This window comes from Dasypus novemcinctus, chromosome 17 (assembly GCF_030445035.2).
Source record: "Dasypus novemcinctus isolate mDasNov1 chromosome 17, mDasNov1.1.hap2, whole genome shotgun sequence".
In the NCBI taxonomy this organism is placed as follows: domain Eukaryota; kingdom Metazoa; phylum Chordata; class Mammalia; order Cingulata; family Dasypodidae; genus Dasypus; species Dasypus novemcinctus.
The window spans coordinates 22386651-22410252 of NC_080689.1; the positions used below are offsets into that span (position 1 = coordinate 22386651).

A 23602-nucleotide genomic window follows, 5' to 3' on the forward strand; every position below is an offset into this window, starting at 1 on the left:
ATATTCTCTAAGCTGAGTCTGCGTATTCTTTTAAGAATTATATGAAATCAATTTTCCTTCTTGTTTTAAAACTGTTCAGGGTATGATGAATTTAGAGGTATGTATTATTGAATATCAATTCCAAATACTTTCTTCAAGAGGATATATGAATTGAAAAGTAGTTTGAAGAATTTCACCTTCAGTAAAGTATAAACCTTTACTTTAATGGCTTCTAGTAAAATCATAGTTATCTCATTTGTCAGTAATATTGGGATGATTTTAAAATGTGTTTTACTAACAAATAATAGACATAGCTCACATATTGAAAATAACTAGCAAATATATAATCATTAAAATAGCATATTCTTTAAAACACTCAGCTATTTCCATTTTAGCTTTCAATTAGAGAAATGAATCTAACTAAAATTTCAAATGTTATTGTATTGTCAATGGATATGAAACAAATGGAAATAATGGCAATTAAATTAATTCTGAAAATATATTTCAGAAAAATAATTAGAAATACAGCATAGGAAGATATTGAAAAACCAAAGCCCAGCCTCCAGCCTGGTTGTTTATGCAATTGTTGCATTGACTGAACTTTTCTAGACTATAGCGAAAAGAAAGATATAGAATAACTTTATTAAGTCATCTAAGAAATAACTAGCACTGAATATTTACAATGGGTAGATCTTTGGGTTAAGAACACTTTCATTCAGTTTGGAAATCAATAAAATCAAAGTAAGGCCTACGGCCAAAATAAGGTTAGTCATGGCCCCATAGTTTTCACTCTTTAATTTTTAGTATTTCTTACTTATCAAATACTTTCATAATTCATTTTTCATTTATTCCCTTCATTACCACCCAATAATTAACCTCTTATCATTTCTTGCTTTGTAATTTGACTTGAAAAATATATGAAGTAAAAAGAAAAAGAGAGTTTGCTTTATCAATGGTGTTTTATGAAATTCAAATGAGGCATAGTCCAGTAATGCTGAGTGTACTACTTACTATGTACCGTGGAATATCATCCTTGGTACTGAAAGGTACTCTTTGAGCCTGATAAAGCTTGCATGTATGTGTAAATGTCCAGAGGTTGCAGTAAGTTAATGTCTTTTCCATGTCATAATATCTGAAATGCTGAATGAAAAATCATTAAAAACAAAAACAAAACAAAAAAACTTCTCTCCCTTTCCTTCTTATCCCGACTGCTAACATAAATATGTCTTCAGATCTCCCCTTCAGAGAAATGCAATTTTTCCCCCTAAAATCCTGCAATTACCTTACTACCTGTGATTCTTTGCTTTGCTTTGATTGTAACAAACAAAGCTGGATATAAAGATAATAGCTTTCTCAGATCTCCCCTTGGATAGGAAGAAGTCTGTTGCAATCAAAGAAGCTTTAGCTAGATTGTCTTTGCATTTTGATTATGATTAAAATACTATATGAATTAGTCAATAAGGAGGTTCTGGAAAAGAAGGGAAAGAATAGAGAATTCAGAAGTCAGTACTGAAGAATGAATTTATGACCTAGGGAAGGAAATGAACTTAAATGAGACTGACATTTTAAACATTTATAATATTCACTATCCACCAAGGAGCAAATAGTCTTCCTTTCTTGACAGACTTGCCAAACTCTTTCATTAGGGCCTTGTTCCAGTCACATAGTTAAAATTCCTCTTCACTTTTGTATTTCATAATTAAGCAAATTCAAGAGACTTAATAGAGAGTCTCATACATTGTATATCCCACAAAGCCATATTTTCACTGGGATGGTCAAATGAGCTAAATGAAGGTCACAGGGAAACTGGACAGAAGTAGAAAGTGGTCTAAGATAATCAGCCAAAGGACTATCTCCAGGAAATGCAGACAACAGTAGGATACAGAGTGTCACTTTTAGTACAAAGAATGTTCCTAGAATTAAGTTATATTACTTCCCAGATGTGCATAATGGACAAAAGTAATCTGTCTTTAATTTCTTTAAAAATTGAGATAATCTCAATTACTTTGTATATATGTTATGACATTAGATAATAACATTACAATGCATTTAACTTTGTGCCTAGGACATAGTAAATGCTCAGTAAACAGCTATTACTACTACTGCTGCTACTACAAAATGATATGGAAACAGCATTTTTATATACACATAGATTTTCCCCAATGTTTTTAATAAAGTCAAAAGATGAAATCTCAATGGTTTTCCTTTTCATAATGTGTCTCCCCACCCCTAATCTACCCTACTCCATCCGAGGAAGTATTGTGGGGCATCATGCTTATAGCTAGATAATGAAATGGAGAAAGTTACAGGGGTGAAGGAAAGGTGGTAGTGTCTAACCAGGGAAGAATGTAAGGGAATATTATAGTTCTCAAGTAGAAGAGCAGATATGGTAGTCTAAAGGAAGGGTTAGCCATAGACGAAGGATCTGGATAGAACCTGTGGGAAGCAGAGGGGGAGGGCCTTTGTTGGAACACAAACAGCCAGCACCCCTCAAGTAGATTTTTTTCAGTGAGCTCTTTTTTTTTTTTTGCCTTTATTTTTTTAATGTTACATTAAAAAAATATGAGGTCCTCATATACCCCCAACCCCCCTCTTAAGGATTTCACTCGTCTCTCCACAGCATTGTGGAAATGGTTTATCCTGACTCATTTAACGGAATGCTCAAAAATTACTGAAGGATCGTAAAGGAAGACTGTCATAAAAGCCAGTCCTGAACACCAGTACATGATGTTGATTTTTTAAAGATAGTTATTGTAGTGGTTTGAAGCTTATGTACCTCAGAAAAACATGTTCTTAAATCTCATCCATTCCCATGGGTGCAAACCTATTTTAAGTACAATGAGATTACTTCAGTAAAGCATGTCCCACTTCAAACTGGATGGGTTTTAGTGTTGTTGTTTTTTTTTTGCTGAGCCACCAATCCTGCCAGAGGCTTCCCATTGCATTTATTATTTTTAACTCTATTTTGTCCATTTAAAAATTGGAGATATAAGCAATAATTTAAAAAGAGAAAGCAAACACAATTGAATAAAAAAGTACAATTCTCAATTAAATGTACTGGTTACATAGAAATTGTTTTTTTATCATACAATATGTTACACAATATATTTGGTTCATAATAACACAATCATATGCTATTTGCCCTTTTGTGTCTGTCCTGCTTCACTCAAAAGAATCTCCTATAGGTTAATTCATGTTGTCTTCTTCCAGGATGGGTTTTAATCCTACTATCAGAGTCCTTATAAGAATGAAATTCAATCAGAGTAAGAGAAAGCCATAGAAGAAACTGCAGTCAGTGAAACACAGAAGAAAAGGGAGAGACCATCAGATGCTGCCACATGCCTTGCCAAGTGACAGAAGTACCAAGGATCACCAGCAGCTGATCTTTAGGAAGAAAGCACCTCTTGATACCCTAATTTGGACATTATCCCAGCCTCAAAATGTTGAGCAAATAAATTCCCATTGTTTAACCTGATATTTGCTTAGAGCAGCCTAGGAAACTATAGGAGTCATGCATGGTATTATCAGATTGAAAGAGACCCTATAGAACAAAGTTTTGGGATGACTGGAATAGGATACTGTGAATTATGTGCTCTCTGTAGATGCAGCAGGGAGCATGGAAACCCTTTTAATTTCACATACAAAGAGGTAAATGGTATTAGGCATGGTCTGGGTTGACCATCTCTGTCAATTTGAAGTGGTTTAATTATCAGCTAGCTGGCCACAGGCATTATCCCATTGTTTGGATAAAAGGAGAAAAAGACTCAAATGGCAATTCCAATTGGGACTCAGTGTTGGTTAGTCTACTTTTTTAATACCTGCCATAAATCCAGGGAGAATATTCTATAATGTTCTAGAAGTGGCCCCTTTTGCTTCAGTAATGATTACCAAGTGATAGAATGTGAACTTGCAAAGCCTTTAACATGGCTTCCAAAGAGGGAACCACAATCAGACATCAAGTAACAGGTAACATAGGAAAATCACATTGATAAGGAAGAGTTTGACAATGGCTGAGATGAATAGGAAAACCTGTACAGGAAAGTAAGCATGGCACTAGAACTCACTCCTTTCACCCACAAGTATTTGTCTCTGTTCTTTTCTACATTAATAAGTTTTCTTCTACCCGTATAATTCTCATCAAGACACAAACATGCTGTTACTTCATTTTCTAAAATAAGTGTAAAATAGCATACATCTGGAACCCACTTTCTTCTCCAGCTCTCTAATTCTCTATTCCCTTAATTAAAGTATTGCATTTATCTCTCTATATAGTCAGTAACTGTTGTCACATTCTCTCTTAAACCTATTCTACTCAGGCATTCTTCCCAAGACTCTACTGCACTCTACTATTCAAAAATAGAAATAATTTCCATATTATTAGAACCATTGTTCCATTCTTAGTCCCAATTTTACTTGACTTAGAAGCAGCAATTATACTAAGGTGTCTAGGACACCATCCTGGTTTTCCTCTTACCTCTTTAGTGCTCCTTTGTCTCATTTCCCAGTTCATCTCATTCTCTCATACCTTTTAAGTTTGAGGGGCCCAAAGAGATAGTTCTAGGGCCTCTTCTCTTCTTTACTTATCTTCATTCGCTTGTTTGGTAATCTCGTCCATTTCTCATAACTATAAATATCATCTATCTGTTAATGTTTCCCAAATTCATATCTCCAGCATGAACCACTCTCCTAAAACCTAGAGTCATAGGCCCAACCTCAACGCCACCATCACCAATCCAATATCTAACTCACATCTCAAACTCAACATGCCCCAAAATGATGCTTCCCTTCAACCAGCTCCAGCCACAACATGAAACCCATCTATCAATGACAACCACCTCTTCAATTTTCTCAAGCTAGATAACATGGAGTGACCTTGAATTTTTTTTTCCCCCACTCCCTCCATCTAATCTATCAGGAAATACTTCTGGTTTATTTTCAAAATATAAGAAGGTTTCACTGCTTCTAACACTACCAATCAAGTCATAAGTCATACCCGGATTGTTGAGTTAGGACTTTATCCAGTCCCTTGCTTTCATTCTTGATCCCCTCAAAAATATTTTCAGCCAGATTATTCTGTTAAAACCTATATCTTCTGTTATATCATATATCTTTCTGCTCAGAACCATCTACTACTGTTTCTTTAAAAATAAAAATTACAGTGACATAAAATATTGCCACACTTGATCCTACTTTATATTTCTGACTTCATCTCTTCCTTACCTGTTACAACTATACCAGTACCTTCTGGCCTTGGGAAGTTTCTTCTTCCTGGAACATTCTTTCTTCAGATATCTGCAGAGTTCACTCTTCCTCCTTCATCTCTTACACAGTTGTATCTTTCTTCAGAGACCCAGGTGACTACCCCATTTAAAAATTCAATGCCTTCTTTAGAATTTCCGGTCTTCTTATTCTGATATTTTTCTACAGTATTTCACTTCTTAATATTAAAAATAATTTACTTGTTAATTTTTTACTGAATTTCTTTTTCTTCCATCTTTCCCCAGTACAATATAAACTGCAAGAGTTCCAGGATATTAGTTTTGAGTCCCTAATACCTAGAAGATTATCCACAAGGAATGCTCAATAACTATTGTTGGTATAAATGACTAGACACATTGTAAAGGATATTAAAATTAGTAGAATAACCTTATTTGTAGATAAGGTGAACAAATCAGAAATAAATCCCGGTGTAATCTAGATTGTAATAATTAGCAGTAAGAGCATTCAAGTTAAAAAAAAAAACTTTCCAAACTCAAACATACCATTTATTAGCTATAGATTTATCTTGACTTGTCCTCTCACATTTAAAATGTGAGTAATAAATTCTAACTGATGGGATGGTATGTTGAAAAAGTATATTAAGACATTATCCATGAAGAGCCACAATTTCTAGGTCCAGGTGGATGAGCAAGATGTTATCCATCAACCATCAGGAGCAAACCTCAATCATGCAAAGCACAGAAGATATAATGAATTACATATATTTGCAAAGATATTTTCTTCTGCCACCTGTCTAGATGCTAATAACATTAAAATGTCTCATGTATCTAATGTTAAATGATCCTTACTTGGCAGAATTGAGTAGGTATTTGAAGCCATGGACAAAGATCACATATAGGGAGCACATTAAGTCTGGAGTGCTTCTCTTGCTAATTAGTTCTCTTTCATGTTCTTTTTGAAAATCACTAAGGTAATCAGTGATTATCCCTGATTACTCTTCCATAGTAAGTTTCATTTGTTTGTTAATGGCATTGGCATTGGCATTGGCAATGGATAGAAAGTTCAGCCAATTGCTGCAAATGGAGATACAGATGTCCAAGTCACAACAGAAAGGTAATATTGGGAGCAGGAATAGAGAGAGCTCAACCTGGTTAGTAGTTACACAGGTGTGATCAGTGTATAATAATTCCTGGGGTTTACACTTAACGATTTATATAAAACAAATTTATGGTTTTAGAAGGTTGGGCAGTATTTACCTTTTTGAAATGTAATATAATTAGAATCATACATGCATTGCTTTGTGCATTGGTTCACTGACTGAGGAAATACATAAATTCATAGATCAATGGTTCATTTTCACAGGTGTTGGAGAGTATTTTATTGAATGAATACACTACAGTTGCTTTATCCATTTGGCTTATTTCAAATTTAAAATAATGCTGTTCTAAGTATTTTTGGTATATATAATATTTTGGTACCTAATTGGTACATTTATTTCCCTTATATACCTAGGACTGGTGGAAACACTTTACTAAGAAATAATGCCATGTACTTTTGCAAGGTGATTCTATGTGCTAATTTACATTCCCACTACCAATATACTCAAATCCAAGTGACTCCTCACCCTTGTCAACACTTGGTACTGTCATTTTTACTTTTAGTCTTTCTGGTAGGGGTGAGTTGGTATTGCATTGTGGTTTTTATTCCACTCCCTGATTAACAAATTTAAGCACTAGTTCTATGAATATTTTCCTTTCAGATATCCTTAATATGGCAGATATCCTTAATATGAAGTGCCAGTTTAAGTGTTTTGCCCACCTATATTGAGTTGCCTGCCTTTTTCATATTGACAAATAGACTCTCTTTACATATTCTATATACAAGACTTTTTTCAGGTTTATGATTTGTAACATTCTTCTCACATAATTTAGCTTGTCTCTTCACTCTCAATAGGGTCTTATTATGAACAGATGACTTTAATTTTTCATGTAGTGAAATTTATCAATATTTTCTTTTATGATTAGTTCTATGTGTATTCTGTTTAACAAAACTTTGCATACTTCAAGGTCATGAAAATATTTGCCTAGAGGATAGTCTAGATTTATTTGACTTTTCAGGTTTAGTTTAAAATATAAATTTGAGCATGATTCAGAGCTAACAAATGTAAGTCCCTCTTTCAATAGTTATTTTTTCTAAAAAAGGAAGCATAGAAATGAAGGAGTAACAGAAGAGTCAAAGGGTTGAAAGGGGTTATATTTGTTTGTTAAGTGATTTGTTTGTTTAACTGATTGATTGCTCGATTTTGGGCACCAGTATTTGTTGTCAGCTGATAGGAAGGATTTAAGATAAAGAGAGAAATATATATAAAACAAAAAGGGGTAAGTGGAAGACTGAAATCCTTGTTAAGGTGTGGGAAGAGGTGTTGGGACCCATTACAAAGCACAAGGAGTTTCAACTGGCAGGAGGAAGATTTTCTTTTCCCCATTGGAGAAGAGTTAAAAAAAGGGAATATGTTCATGGGCATAGTATAAAGAAGAGAGCTTCTAAGTACTTCCATTTTCTCAATAAAATATATGTAGTGTCAGCTGAGGAGTTGGTAAGAGCGTGACTTGAATGGAGAAAATATATCATATAGTGATTTCAAAGAATTAAAAGTGAGTGGTCAGTTGTGTTACCTAGCACTCACAGTCCCCCATATTTTGAGGTTTTCTGTGGATGTGCTTGAGGATGTGTGTTTGTGCGTGTGTGGGCTAAATGGGGCCACACTTAAAGGAACTGAGCTTTGTTTAGATGAGTGAGAGTGATTCCTTATCCATTGTGCATAACCTCACACATATCTTTCCAGTATAAATAGCACTTTCTCCTCTCAAGAGAAGAATTTAGCAAAGTAAAAGTGATGGGTTGAAAAATGTATGAACTTGAAGTGAAGGATAATGGTGCATTTGACCCAGAGCCATGCGGAAGTGCAGGAAGAACTGGTTATGAATTACCATTATGGTGTAAGTCCTGAAACCATGACCTGCTGGCCCACCGAGTGCTATCAAGTGAACCGTGGCAACAAGGTAATTTCCTACCAGAGTGTAAGCCACATATTAAAAAGGTCTTGGGCATTCTCTGTAAAACTGTACTGTAGTAACTTGAAAATTCTGCCACAGATGAAAATCATTAAGAAATATAAAAAGTTGTAAAATATATATATATATATATATATATATATATATATATATATATCTCCAAGGAGATCTTACATACAAATAATAAATTTCAACTCAAATTACTTCTGGGCTTTTACATTTTAGCTATTCTTTGGATACATCATAGATTGTTGTTTCAGAATTTGTTTCAATTTATTTTTCTTCCTTAGCATTATTAAGCATTAGGCTTATAAAATTATCCTAAATCATACAAAAGAAAAGAACATTAAAAGCAGAGTAAACTTCAAACAAGGGAGGGAAGGAGAGATATTTCTCTTCACTTTGATAAAAAACTGAGTTCAGAAATTCTCTCCTTTTGATTTCATTTGCTTATTTTGTTTAAAGTTTTCTTCATTCTCTTACTTGATTTTGCTCCCTCCCTCCCCTTGTTTCCTGAATTCTTGCAGAAACTTTGCAATGTAAATCTACAGGTTAAATTTTCAAATACACTTTGAAGTCTGAGAATTGAAAACTTAATCGCTTTCTCATTCTTACTTCCTTTTTGCCCTTTTCTCTTTCATCTCTTCAGTTCTTCCATTGAATAAGTAATTTTGACAAAATTCATTTGAACAATTAATTTGGACAAACTTAGCTCTATAATGAGACCATTTCGCTAAGGAGTAAAAGTAACATGCATTACTAAAATATATAGACATTTTACTATGTATTTTACTTATTAACTTTTTTGTCATTAATATATTATCGAGGAGGTAACTCTGTGACAAAAATAACAAAAGTAATAGTTTCCTGTTAATATCAGCTAAGGTTCACTTGGTGGTTTGAGGTTGTAGAAACTTCCGGTGACAACTTGGATTCCTGAGCTAGTCTGTCTGGGTTTGAGTTATGGTTTTCCCACTTACTATTTATATGACAATGCACAAGTTATGAGATCCTTTGTAATTCTGTTTCCTTGTCTGTAAAATGGAGATGTCACTGTACTTATAAGTGCTGTTGTGATTCAAATAGATTAATACACAAAAGGGCTTAGAAGATGTCTGATAAAGAATGAGATTTGGATAATTATCACCTAATGGTATTATCAATTTGAAAGCACTGTACATTACAAATAAGTGTTATCAATTTGAAAGTTTCTAAGGTACGTGGAAAAATAAGAGGAGAAAATATACTAAAATATACTGATTTGTAAGATTGTAAAATATTTGTTTCTTTGATTTTCTTATGTTGTAATATATTGTAAAATCATTGTTTGTTAAAGTATTTTCTTCATATATCCTTAGGTTGATAGTTTGTACCATGAAGTGTTTTCAGTTAAATTTTTTTAGGATTATTTCATCCATATAAATTAAGAAAGCTTCCTCCCTTGGCAAAGGTTTCCCCAAATGTAAAGGTGGTTCACAGAAACTTCATAGCACTACATTTGCAAGAATCTTATATGATCAAATGTAAAAAGGCTTTGGAACTCAAAACACCTTTATGGACTGTACAAAGAGAACAAGCAAATTGATTAAAATCAATTTTACAGAGAATATCCCAGTAAATTACAAGTGACTTTTGAATTATGAGTGACTTTTGAAGAAAAGAAACCATTTGGATTTGAAAGAATTCTTTCTGCTATTCAGATTTGTAAAATACACTGTGTTCATAAGTGACATTTAACTTCGCTGGTGAAAAATGATTGTATCAAAAAATTTTGTTTTAGAGAAAAACAGTAAAGAATGAGAAATGCTAAGCATGTAACCAGAACAAACTATGAAGTGACTAAACTTAATTTTAAGATGTTCAAGAAGAGTTCAATATAAGATTTCAAGAAGACAATAGATTTTGACAGCCAATAAAATTAAGCAAAAAAAATTCAACCAAAGTTTAGCTTGTCCCTAATTAAACAATTTACATCTTATTAATATACAATTAGATTGGGTAGAATGCTAAATGCTGTGCAAATATGCAATAAATGCTCTAATTCATTACCATGTTAATATTAAAAAACATCCAAGCCATAAGTCAACTGTCTCCTGTTTATGAGCTTGTGTTTCAGTTTTCTGAAGGACTGCCGATGCAAAGTACCAGAAATGTGTTGGCTTTTATAAAGTGGATTTATTTGGGGTAAAAGCTTACAGTTCCAAGGCCATGAAAAGTCCAACTCAAGGTACCTAGTAGGTACTTTCTCACCAAATCAGTTGCCATGTGGGGAAGCAAGATGGCCACCCATCTCTCCAGAGGTCACCGCCTTTCTGCAGCAATAGGCAAACCTGGCACAGGGCTTGTCTCTTATAGGAACTCCTCACTCAGTCTCAGTGACTCTGCTCTCTTAACTGAGTTTAGCTGTAAGCTACCAGGCACATGGCTCCTTTCTCTTTGAGCCTCAGCTCTCTGACCCTCTAGCAACTTCTCTCCTTGTAGCTCAGCTGTGGGAAAAAGCTTTCTCTCACATGAAAGGATTGAATATGGTGGCATCCTTTTCTTTTGTCTGTGTCTGTCTCTTGGTGTGCCTTTTTATATCAGACCTATCCAGATATTGGAGACCCAAGCTGGCTCATTCCTCATGGATAGAGTCCAATCAAGAGCCCTAAAGAGATCTTATCAAGTAATCTAATCTAAGGACCCTCAACTGAATTCAATACAATCAAAGGGTAACACTTTCAGTGGAATAGTTTAAAAACATAATCTCTCTCCTTTGGGAATTCATAAAATAACCTCAAATTGTCACAGCTTGTTTTAATGAAATGTAAATTGCATGCATTTATTCTTTTTGCCTTTTGTGAGAGAGAAACATGGGAGGTGGAAACAAAGATCATCTTCTCCATGACAATTTTAATTACTTCCCAAATGGCTCAAACAAAGTCATGAACTAGGCCAGGAAAGTTTTCCAAAGGACAGAGTTCACTGCATGAGAATTTTGTATGATACATATGAGGATGGGGTGAAAGATGAAAGTTAGGAAAAAATAGTTACACTTGGGGGAAGAGAATAATACAAGGTTTGGGAATATAGTTTTGAAAAGAGGGAAGAATTTTTTACATATGAATTTTATTTCCTAGATTCAATATCACGATCTAATATTTTATGAGACTTACACAGATAAGAAATCTCAAATTCCAAAATGACCAATGATAGAGAATTAACTAACTAATCCATTTTAGAGAATTATTAGACACTTTCATTGGGGTGCTAGTAAACCAATGTATCCCCTAAACACTATGGATAAGTTTTACTCAGCTTATTTCCACAACAGAAAATGTTACCTCCATTTTCATTTAAAGATACATGTTGAATATGCAACATCTTTAGGATAGCATGTCCCAAACTTGGCTGAGCTTAAGACTAACCTAAAGTCCTTAGCATACAGATACCCAAGCCCTTCCCCCCAGATATTCTAAATCAGCAGGAGAAAAAGGGGTGGATCTAGAACCTGTCTTTGGAATCACACAGGTGGTTTTTATTTTGAGGTATTTCCAGAAAGCACCATTTTAGAATGAAAAAGGAATCACATTCACAATCCTGTATCATTTTCCAGTAATGTCATAAACTTTGTTATAACACATTAGTTTATTTTTATTAATACCAAGATCTACAATTTATTGAGCTCTAATAACATGCCATAGATTGTACACAATCCATCATATCCCAATGAGACAATGTATCAGTTCAGAATTTAATTAGAGAAACAGAATCACTAGGAGATTTATATTAAAGAGTTTGTTATAGGGTGTGTCAGTTATCAATTTATTGCCTCTCAGTTCCAAATTCCCCACTCAATATATGCTCTGTGGTAAATAATAGAATTCTTTTTGAGTATTTTTCCTTTACAGTGAGTACAATGTTAAGCTTTGTCAGTAGAAGGCAATGGAGGGTTATTATCATAGGAAGAAAAAGCCTTCCTGCCATTTACAGCCAGCTGGCAGTCAGCAGTTGGGTGGAAGGACATCTGGTGGATTCAGCCCAGCCATGCCCAGAATGTGGTAATTTTGCAACCTTGTATAACCTTTCCTCAGGAGCCTGGGACTTCTGCTCCTGGACTATCTCATACGGGCTATAAGCAGCCAGTTGCCTGTGACCTTGAGGGTCATACACTGAGCTGCTGTTCCTTCTGCAAGTCCCAGATCTGAAGATCTCTTGGCCCCATCATCCAAGACTTGCACATGTCCATGTCTCCAGTTGCTGACTGCCTGTTTCACTACCTGTACTCTACAGTAGCCTAATGTGTGCTCAGCAACTCCAGACTAGCTTCTTCTTGAAGAACATGGCTATCTAATAGTGTTTTAGTTTGCCTAAAGCTGCTGGGAACAATATACCAGAAATGGGCTGATTTTTATAATGGGAATATATTAAGTTAAAAGTTTACAGTTCTGATGCCAAATCAAGGCATCAAGAGATGTTGTCTCACCTAAGCTATAGCTATGATCAATCAGGCATATGGCAGAGTATAATGGTGTCTCTGCCAATTTCTTCTTCTCCAGGATTACTTTCTCTCCGATATCACCTGTGGGCAATCCAGGCATATGGCTTATCTCTCTCCTCTGGACATTTTCTCTTTCAGCCCCTCAGGGAACCTCTTTCTGTGCTTCTGAGCTCCACTGATTCCAGCCTCCATCATCTCTCTCTTTCGGCCTCTTGGGGTTTCAAAGCCTCTTGAGGATTTTTTCTCAGTTTGCTTTTCGTCCTCCAATTACAAAGGACTCAAGTAAGAGGATTAAGACCCACCCTGGGTCACACAATCTAATCAAAGGTCTTTACAAAAGTAATTAGGAATGTCCACTTACAATAGGAGTGCAAAAACAGTAATGGATTAGCTCTAAAGACATCTTTTGTGGGATCAACAAAAAGCTTCAAACTGTCAAAATTGGGCCAAACCACATTTTCTTCAATGATGTCTGAATCTTCCAAGTTTGTCCTTTCTTGGGTAATCTCTCTCAACCCTCAAGTACCTGTATAGAATTTCCTTCTATTTACTTTATTACAGTTATAATTACTTATATTAATCTTGCCCTGTTCAAACTACTGTGTGGTTTCTACCTCCTGTTTGGGCACAGAATGTATAAAAGACTTTGTCCTTGTGTCATTATAAAATTACTTATGAAGTATCTGTAAGGCTGCTGTTCTTGCCTCCAGATGCTGGAGCATGAAGTCTCTAGAACAGGAAGTGAAGATGAATGCAGAGTTGGGGACAGCAAAATAAATCTGGGACCACAAGCATGAGCTAGACATTAGTTCTCATTGGCTCTGACCTTGATGGTATGGGTGTATTACAGAAGGTAGAGCTCCTATTCATGGAGCTAGACACATACATCTAGCCCATGAGTCTGGCAGGCTAAACAATAATCCTGGGGGAAAGGCAGGGCATGTGCAGGCAGCTGCTGCCTTGTGCTATAAATGAGGGCAACAAAGAGATAAAATACCAATGTATATGAGGGTCAAATTTGGCTGCTGCTTCCCTTCTATCCTACAAATCTTGCTCAAGAATCTGTCTTGTAATCCACCCTAACCAAAACCAGGGAATATCATTCTGGGAAAGTGAGTTCAATCTAGACAAGTTAACACATAAAGTCTCCACAAGATACACCTTGTTGAAACCAATTAACATCTCCTTAAATCATGCTTAATAAAGGTAAGAGTAAAGTTATGCTTCCACCTCACACAATATTAATACAACTATCTCACATACAGCCAAGAGCATGGATCCCTTTCCCCAGAAGATGTCATAGTTTCTTTCTTTGTCTTTGAGAGATGTTCACTTCTTCTGATGACACTACCCATTTCGTATTAAATACAGAGATAAAAAGTTAACTAGTAGTAACAAATCTCATGATAGATAAGTAGATGGCATAAGGGCAGAAAACAAAAATATTTAGATTATATATACAAAATCCCAGGAAAAGCAGAAATATTCCTGATATTATAATATATAATACATAATTCTAATATAACTATTGTAGTCCTTATTTCTTCAAATGATCAGGTGGAGGTAGTTGTTATAGATAGCTACATTCTCCATGTAAAAATTCTGTCCCATCCTTTTGCTCTCTGCATGCAACCTAGCTGGTCATGGTTCCTTTCTTTTTATGAGGTGACCCAAAAAAATCATTCCTGAAGGGTCTGGGCCATTCGCAGTTCTGCCTAAGGTCTCTTGCTGTAGTTTTTCCATTGATTTAGTTTTGTTGTTATCCAAGAATTCTACTTTACTCAAATAAACCAAATTATTATCTTTCCTGAAAGAACAGTGTGGCTTTCAACCCTCTGAGGAAGTAAGGGTAAGTCTTCAGTTCATCTAGTATTAACATCAATAACAACATATAGCAAAAAAATCCCTCAAGTTATGGAGATAAAATTTTCAAAAACATACATATTGTGGTACTCCATCTTCATAGCATCTACACTTAGGTAAGCAGATAAAAAAGTATAAAATCTCAATAATATTTGCTGCATTTAAATATAAAGATGCTCTCATTGACTCTTCAAAGGGCAGGTGAAGATTTGCAGTGATCCAATTATTACTGTCTTGTCCAGTTCCCCTGGGAGTCAGTATCTGGGAAATCTCTAAAAAGGATCTAGTTAAGTGAACTATATCCATCCATCCATCCATCCACCTACGCACCCACTCATCCAATAGTTCCTTAGCATCCACTCCATGTCAGGCACTGTGCTCAGTATTGAAGACATCAAAATGAGTAAGACATGATTCTTACCCATCAAAAACCTCACAGAATAGTAGGAGAAACACAAATTACTACACTGCAATGTGATATCATGTAGTACAGCCTTAAGCGAAATATGGTAAGCCCCTAACTTCCTAGAGGATTGAGAGAAGGGATTCATAGAGGAGGTAATTCTTGAACTGGAACTTGACACTAAATTGAAAACTCTCTCAGGGAAATGCAATTTAAGCTCCTGTATTAGTCACGATTCTCTAGGGAAACAGAACTGACAGGATATTATATATATATATATATATATATATATATATAACATTGTGAAATTTTTATAAGCATTGTCTCACACAACTGTGGGACTGGGCAAGACCAAATTCTGTAGGGCAAGCCACAAGGTGGGAATTCTGATAAAGGTTTTCAATGAATTCCATAGGAGAAGCTAGCTGACTGAAAAGAGCTGGAAATTCATTCTTCTGACTGCTGAAATCATCATTTCTCCTTTAAAAGCCTTCAAGTGATTGGATGAGAATCCCCTAATTGTTGAAGATGATCTCCTTAGTTGATTACAGATGTAATCAGCCATAGATGCAATCACTTCCTGATGATTTAAGTCCATGCATAGTAATAATCAGGCCAATGCTTGCTTGACCAAACAAGTGAACACCATAACCTGACCAGGTTGACACATGAACTGAACCATCATAGCTCCTAATCCAAAGCACAGCTAATTTTGTTCTTATTTTACTGAAAGGAAAAGTAAAATATAGAGAAAATGGTAGCAAGTACAAGGTCCTCATAGTGACAAGACTCAATCTCAGTATAACTCAGAAATCCAGAGTGCCCATCTTTAGACCTAAAGGACTTAGGGACACAATCACTTTGAATTTTTAATACTCAAAAAAATCCAACTTTAAACATCAGTCTTATTCCATGGAATGATCTTACCAAGGATCTCCAACTCCTCTAAGAAGATACTTAGACTTAAAATTTTGTAGAAGGGGCTAAAAGGTTAAAATATATTTCTGAAAATGGAATAAAATTCCTTATTTTATGTGACTAAACCTCACATTGACTAATTTTGAACCAGTTAATGTTAAACAGTTCTTAAAAGGCAAAAGAAGAGAGTTGATTTCACTGCAGAAAAGTTGAGCCTAAGGGACAAGAACAATTTTAAGTCATCAAACTATATGAGTTTTAATCTAAAATTTTTTCTTCATTTTTGACAGTGTTACAGAGAACATCCTGAGAGATTAAGCTGTTATCCAAATGTCTTGTGTTTTTTTTTTTAATGAAAAAGGAGGTATTCCACAATGGACCTGCATTAAAACAAGTATCTCAAATGTAAGTAAACGTTCAGTTGAATGCTTTGAACACCCAATTTATTGTAATACTCACTTCTGAGAACTCCCTGAAGTTCCCAGAAGACACCGTGCATGTGGAAAACTTCTGCACACTGCTACCAGTTTAAAAAAGAAAACTATTGGGAAGGGGGTGCAAAGGGTGACTAAGTGCAACTATTTCAGGCAGAAAGAGTAAAGACTTCTTCCTGAATTTATTAAGAGGTGTTTTCTGTTTTCTTTGCCCCCCCCTTAGAAAGAAAATAAAAAGGGTATGAAGGCACAAAAGGGAATATGAAATCCAATTGCAAAAATTACTCATGCAATTGGTCTCTTTCTATGTGGTGTTACAGAAACCTCCTGATTATCCAAAACTTTATGCTTTTACAAAAGAGAACTCCTACAACATTGCATGACACTGCTACTGCTTCCATAGAACTTCTAGGAAATGGTTCCCTATTATTTTTTCACAAACCCTAGAGGGATTCCTACATTAAAATATGACAATAAATATCAAGCCTAGAATTAGATTCAGAAATGCGGAGATGATGGTAGAGGTGGTCAGATAGAAGCTAGGGGCTCACTATCAGATCATTAAGAACAGATTATATCAGGAAAATAACTTCATGTTCCCCTGAGGGTATAGTGGTGTTGGACATTTTATTTTGAAGGTTATTGAGTGCCTCCCTGATATGGAGATGGTCATCCACATATAATATTATCCTCAAGTTCCTAAGTGGGTAAAGCCTTCCATTCCAGTATTCTCCTTCAGTCAGACATGAGAGTATTATGATATCATGAATCCTGCTTGCACTTTTTGGGAAGGGGACACTGCTGTTTGGCCAATTTATCCTACAGGACTTGGACAGTGGGACCTCTTCAGAGAAGATATGGCAAGGTCAGAAGTACAGTGGCTATGGATAAAGAAAAATCTACACATATTTCTGAGGATCAAGGACAAGTCCAGGAAGAAATCCTCTAGTTTTTCAGTCTTGGAAAAATCCAAAACTTGTTGATGCAGATTACATCAAAAATCAGGACTGGAAATCTATAAAAGGTATCTTGGTAAAACCAACCACTAAGGATGCCAATCTAGTGGATCACTGTAAAGAAAGGCATCTGTTTCGTTTTCAGGGTATAACTGCAAGTTTCTCATTCAAAGATTTATTCCCGTGTGGTCACAAGGGATGGGAAGGATCTTACACTTGTGTTACATGTTGTTAAAGAATGACTAGAATTCTGCTGTCCACAAATGAAGCAGTGGGTACTCTCTATCCTAGTCAAAACAGATCGCTCCAATATCCAGGAGCTATTGCAATTTGTAAAAGTAAATGATGGTGTAGCCCAAGAAATTGCTGAAAGGGGATGCCAGTGCAGATAGATGACACCACCTGTTATTAGGAGGACCTATTGACTGAATACTCTAAATACCTGTCTTGTAATGTAATAGGAAGGAAAGGCTATGATCAGATCATCTCCAAAATCTTGAAAACAGAATTCTAGTAGGCATTGTGGGACCATAGATCTCTCTAATGGCAGCAGGATCTCAGATGTCTCTGGTGAGAAGTTTACCATGAGTAAGGTATCTATACTTTGAATGAATACCTTTTAGCAAGCCAAATGTCTGGTTTTCCTTACCATGCTGCTCTCAGAACAACTCTCAAGAAAGATCCAAAATGTGTATAATACAGATATGAAGCAGTATAGTACTATTTTCAGATGGACAGATTATTTCAAAATCTATATTGTAAATCACAAAACAACCACTAGAATGTTTTCTAAGTATACATTATGTCATGTGATTCAATAAAATGGAAGCAAACATTCTCAATTAAAACTAGAGAAGGTAGAAAAAGAGTAATAAAAAGAAACAATGAAAAAATGCAATGAGTAGAAAAGAGTTAGATGGTGGATTTTGACCTTAGTATATTTTAAAAAGTCATTTTAAATGTAAATAATTTAAACACACCAATTAAGAAGCAGAGATAGATTGAGTAATGAACCAAAATAAATATCTACCTGAAGCCAACATTAAATATAAAAGAGCACACATGTCAAAAGTAAAAAATGCAATAAGATACACCATACTAAAAATATCAAAAAAGTTGGAACACCATATGAATTTCAGACAAAATAGATTTCTGATCAAGGAATATTTTCAGGGATAATGAGGACATACAATGATAAAGACATAAATTCTCAAGAAAGACATAAGAATCCTAAATATGTAGTATCTAAAAACAAATGTCAACATACATGAGACATAAAAAGACAAATCCTCTAATATATTTAGAGATTTCAATATTCCTCTTTTGTTTTTTGATAGATCAAGCAGAAAGATGAATAAGGATATAGATGACCTGAACAGAACTATCTATCACCTTGCCCTAAATTTATAGAATACTCCAAATAATGGAAGAATTCCTATTTTTCTTTAGCACATAGTACACTCACCAAGATAAACCACCCTCTGGGACATAAAGCATGTCTTAACAAATACAAAAGAATAAAAACAAGATAAAATACAGACCATAGCAGAATTAAGCATAAAACCAATATGGAGAAAAATGGGCAAACAGAAAGAAGATGTGGCAGATTGAAGCTTTTGTGTACCCAAGAAAATCCTCTTCTTAAAGCTAATTAACTTCTGTGCATATAAACCTACTGCAGGTGGGATCTTTTGATTAAATTGTTTGTTAAGTGTCTTTGATTAGATTGCAGGGAGGGGCTGGGATTGTAGAAATGGGGATCTTAATCCTCTTACTGGAGCCCTTTATAAACAGAGGGATAAAATGTCACAGATACAGTAAAAAGCTACAGAGACAGAGAGGAACTCAGGAGAGAGAATGTCACAAGAGCAAGATGCTGAAAGCAATGAGGCTCAGAGAAGGCAGAGACTGAGACCAGTAGGTTCCCTCATTGAGCCCTGCCAGATGAGAAGAATCCAGGATCACTGTTAGCTGGTCTTCAGTGAGAAAAGCATCACCTGATGAAGCCTTGATCTGGACATTTTCACAGCCTTGGGACTGTAAGCTGTTAACCTAATAATTCCCCATTATTAAAGCGGACTCATTTTATGGTATATTGCTCCGAGCAAGTTTTTAGCAAAGTAAAACAGAAGGTAATAAAAAGTAAAGCTGAAATCAATAATGCTGACAACAGGAAAAGCCTAAAGAAATTTAACAAAAACATATACCTTGTTCTTTTAAAAATACCAGCAAAATTGATAAACCTCTTTCCAGGGAAGCCAAGAAAAAGAAAGGGAAGACACAAATCATCAGCATCAAAAATGAAAGAGAGGTCATGAAACCACAGAAATTAGGAGAATTATAAGGAAATAATATGAACAAATCTCTCTCCATGAATTTGATGATTTAGATTAATGGACTAATTTTTTGAAAGTCACAAACTACCAAGATTCACCTGAATAGATTAACCTAATGACACCTATATAAATGAATTAATAGTTAAATACATTCCATAAGTAAAGCAAATAATAACAGCAAAATATGCATGGTTCAGATGTCTTTACTGGTGAATACTAACAAACATTTAATGATTTGTTATAATTTCTATATAATCTCAAAATTTAGAAGAGGAAAAACTTCTTAACTCATTTTGAAGCCAGCATTACCTTAATACCAAAACCAGACCAAAACATTACCAGAAAATTACAGAGCAATAATTCTGCATCATGTATCATGAACATAGACACAAAAACCCTTCACAAAGTATTTGCAAATCAAATCCAGTAAGCTATAACAATAATTGCATCACTAAGTGTAGTTCATTCTAGAAATGAACAAATGATTCAACCATTATAAATCATTGATATCATTAATCATCTTAAAAGTCCAAATAAGAAAAAAATTATCATATTAATAGTTATGCATAGAAACACTTAACAATAATCAAAACTCATTCATGATAAAGACTCACATAAAACTAGACGGAAGGAAACCACACCAATCTCACCTAGGGTATAAAAGAAAAGTCTCCAGCTGAAGTTATAGTTATTGGTGAGAGACTGAAGTCTTTCCCCAAAGACTGGGGAAAAGGAAAGGATGCCCTCTCTCATCACTTTTATGAACCAGCACACTGAATAGACAACAAAACCTGGAATTTAAGGAGATGAATGAAATTAAAGTATGAATGTGCTAATTTCCTCTTCTATTATAATGAAGAGCAATATATGCAATCCTATTTCTAAAGTGGATAATTGAGGATATCTATGATTAAAGATGACCTTTAAAATAGATTTTTACATGTGTGCATATGTGTATACAATTAAAAGAAACAATGTACTTTCAATATTACTGAGGGGAGAGAGAAGGGTGAGTATGAAATGGCACTGTGGTAGTCTGATATTTTATCTGCTGCATTGTGGTCCTTGACAAATTAGATAATTACATTAATATATGGAGAAGCTAATTGATATAATTAAGATTTATTTAATTTACCCACTTTATATCACGTAAATAAAACTCTTTACCAGAGTCAATGTGAAATATTGCAAAACAACCACAAAATACATCACAATTATTCATTTAAATTCATTTAAAATATTCTGGTACAGACTATACCTTTTCTGTTTCTGATTGCTCTGTTATAAAATTTGAAAAAATGCTTCATTAAAAAAAATAGGATATCTACATTAAGAAATAGTTTCTCTAGCTTGTTTCAGACCAACCAGTCCACCAATGACTTTAAAATTTTCCAAAATTGTGAAGACTTAGGAAAGTTACCAAATATCTAAGGGACACTCATCATCTGAACTGGACATTTCCTAATTTAAAAGCAGTGGCTGGGCATCCTTTCTCCTGACTCCTGTAATCTACGCAAGGGTGTTCGGGGACCCTCCACTCATAGTCGCGTGCTCAGCACCTCTGCTGCTCTCGTGGACCTTTCACAATGGCGGGCATCCTGTTTGAGGATATTTTCAATGTGAAAGACATTGACCCGGAAGGCAAGAAGTTTGACTGAGTTGAGTTAAGTGTCTCGACTGCATTGTGAGAGTGAATCTTTCAAGATGGATCTCATCTTAGATGTAAACATTCAGATTTACCCCCGTAGACTTGGGTGATAAGTTCTGACTGGTCATAGCCAGTACCTCGTATGAAGATGGTACACTGGATGATGGTGAATACTACCCCACAGATAACCAGCCTTCCAGGGCTGAACAATTTGAGTATGTAATGTACGGTAAAGTGCACAGGATTGAGGGAGATGAAACTTCTACTGAAGCAGCAACACATCTCTCTGCCTACGTTTCCTATGGGGGTCTGCTCATGAGGCTACAGGGTGATGCCAACAACATGCATGGATTTGAGGTGGATTCCAGAGTTTACCTGCTGATGAAGAAATTGACCTTTTGAACTACCGAGGAAGCCAATCTTGCCATTTAATCACTCAGGTCATGGGCATTTTGTCTATTTCTGTCCTAACCTCCCATCTGACTTGTCTTCTTGAGGGCATCACCATCCAGACAACTTCATTCACACCTGAGTTGCATTTGCTGTTGTCTACCTGTTAGGGAGGGGCTGGCCTCAGTGCTCCTTTAGGTGGTCTGGACTCAATGGGAACTGGATTTCAAAGAGTCATTGGGAATGCTTAAAGTGAATTAGAAGTTGTTTTATGTATATGATTTTTAAATTAAACTTTACTTTTGCAGAAAAAAAAATTAAAAGCAGTGGCTGAAAGGCTACTGGAAGTCTTACATGGTTGGGATGGTTGGATGCAAATATGAAGGTGTGGACCTGCTAAAGAAGAGGGATACTAGCAAACTTCCAGGATTTCCTTTGGATCGCCTCAATGACCACAACCCAGGAAGAAGTGTGAGCAATAAATAGAACAGCTTTCATAGAAAATGAAGTCCTATTCAACTCAATAGTTGATTAAATCTATATGATCATCCCACACTCTAGTTGCCTGCTGGAGCAGAGTCAATACTAGAAAAAGATAACATTGTCTAAAGACTCAAACTGTCACTTCAAATTTTCTTACAGGAGGTCTGGTAGTTTGGTATTCAAAGTAAAGCATTGCACCCCTAAAAAATATTTCAGGAAAGATGGTAGTAGAGAGAGCATAGATTATTAATCTCATTAAACCCTTACTCTAATAACAAAGATTATCATGACCATAACAAAACCAAGAGCTCATACTTGGTCAATGATGCCTCACCCATCTTAGGTCCTTTTTACACATACCCCTGGATTATTAATGTCCCTTCCCATTAGTGAATCCTCAAGCTGTCCCTGACAGGTAACATACCCCAAGACTTCCTGCCCCACTAGCCCAGAGCTCTGTCTGGTTTCACAGGGTGGCTAAATTCAAATAAACACTTCCTAATCATATACCTAACTAACCAAGGGCTAAAATCTTACCCTCTGTTGCTATAAAAGGCATCATCCCCAGGTCCACATGCTCTCCTTTGCCCTCCCCCACTTGCTTGGCTGAACTTCCCACTCCAGACTTGTTCCCTAGGTGGGCCTGCAAAGCATCCAGTGACTCTGTCTCTAGGACCTATCAGTACAATAAATTTTCTTTCAAACACTTTCTCTGTCTGTCCATTTTGCTGCACTTGACTGTCCATAAGATCCTCAAAAAATACAGACCAACTATAGTGGCAAACTCAAAGATGCATAGCCTACATCTACAACAAAAGTAGGTGGCAAATTATAAACCAATGAACCCTAAAATATCATTGGACTGGTACAATTCACCAAATGCTACAAGAGCTACATCATAGCAGCATCTGTGCAAGAGGAAGCAATGGCGAACCCAGTAATTAAAAGGCATTCATTGGAAAAAATCAGGGTGCCAACCTGAAAACAATAGCTGAAACTTGAAAGAATTTACATATGCCCTTAACAGCTGAGTGCAAGAGCTGTGGCAAGATGTGAAGGAGCTGGAATAGTCTAGACCCCTGAACTCATGGCCCGAATTCCCTTCCATGAAAAAGCCCCATGGGAAAGAGAAACAGGTGAGGATGTAATCTAACTTGAGCATAACTGGGACAATAAAGACAAAGAAAAGAGCAAAAAAAGATAAAAGCGGAGGAGGAAGTTAAATATAGCAACACCTTGCAACCCAGAAATTACTCTAAGTACACATGTCACTGAAGGGTGTGTATTAAAATGTACAAAAAAAAAATAAAAATAAAAATAAAATAAAAAAAATAAAAATAAAATGTACAAAGCAGTGATATTTGGCATAACTCCAAACTGGAAACTACCCAAATGTCTCTTTAATCCCACAAACTTCC

At 35.5% G+C, this 23602-nt stretch overlaps 2 pseudogenes; both read left to right on the forward strand.

The window, feature by feature from the left end:
- Nucleotides 1-16883: 16883 nt before the first annotated feature.
- LOC101430125 (protein O-glucosyltransferase 1 pseudogene) lies at nucleotides 16884-17841 on the forward strand (annotated as a pseudogene).
- Nucleotides 17842-21249: 3408 nt separating this feature from the next.
- LOC101429670 (DNA-directed RNA polymerases I, II, and III subunit RPABC3-like) lies at nucleotides 21250-21720 on the forward strand (annotated as a pseudogene).
- The last annotated feature ends 1882 nt before the right edge of the window (nucleotides 21721-23602 follow it).